This window comes from Sinocyclocheilus anshuiensis, unplaced genomic scaffold (genome assembly GCF_001515605.1).
Source record: "Sinocyclocheilus anshuiensis isolate Anshui unplaced genomic scaffold, SAMN03320099.WGS_v1.1 C32288822, whole genome shotgun sequence".
Classification (NCBI taxonomy): Eukaryota; Metazoa; Chordata; class Actinopteri; order Cypriniformes; family Cyprinidae; genus Sinocyclocheilus; species Sinocyclocheilus anshuiensis.
In genome coordinates, this window is record NW_015614281.1 from 1 (window position 1) to 839 (window position 839).

The 839-nt window shown below is 37.9% G+C and overlaps 1 long non-coding RNA gene across 1 annotated transcript; it reads left to right on the plus strand.

The window, feature by feature from the left end:
- Positions 1-716, plus strand: LOC107682513 (uncharacterized). Its single transcript, XR_001633511.1, has 4 exons — positions 1-35; positions 314-395; positions 481-529; positions 623-716. It is a non-coding gene; the product is annotated as an uncharacterized LOC107682513 (long non-coding RNA).
- Positions 717-839: the final 123 nt, after the last annotated feature.

The window sequence follows — 839 nt, forward strand, 5'->3', positions numbered from 1 at the left end:
ACACAGCTCTCCGGTTCTGACGGTGAAAGTTCGAGGTCAGTGCATTACACAATTCACCAACATGTTTATTGTTTGTTTGTTTGAGCATCAAACGCCTACCTCTTTTAAATATGATATTGTATTGTTTCTTCAACATTGGTGTTATTGCATACACATTTCATATATCATATAAATATAATATGCACACACTACTACTAAGTATTAAGTATTAGTGGTGTGTGTGAATATGGAGAGGAACATAAATATAGTTACTTCCTGGTGCTGCTTACTTCCTGTATGGCTACGATTGAGATGCTGTGATGTGCATGTTCAGGACGACTGAAGGTGATTGCATTGGCATCTGCAGTGGGTGTTTCTGTCGGATTGATCTCACTGACCGTGGTTGTCATGATCAGGTGATTTTATGTTTGCTGGCTTTAGTAGTAAATATCTGATCTTCTCTTCTAATCTTACACACATCATTTCACATCTCTTTTGCAGTAAAAACATGCATCGCGTGGACACTGAAAATCTTGAGGAAGAAAAACAGGTCATTTTTATACATCTTATTCTGTCATTGCTTGATTTGAATCTAACCTAAAATGTTCATATTAATCGAATGCCTTGTTTCTCCTAAAAACAGTGTTCACCAATAGTTGACTTGCCAGTGGACAAGACTCTGTTTAGTGAATCAACTTCAGAGACGTTTCTCCTCAAGGGCACAAAAATGTCAGACATTCCGGTAATTTTCTTTGTTCACTAATGTCAGTCTCTGTAGAATAAGTATGTGAATTGGGACGCAATTCACGTATTTATAACGTGACGTGACGTGACATGTGGCCAAGTATGGTGACCCATAC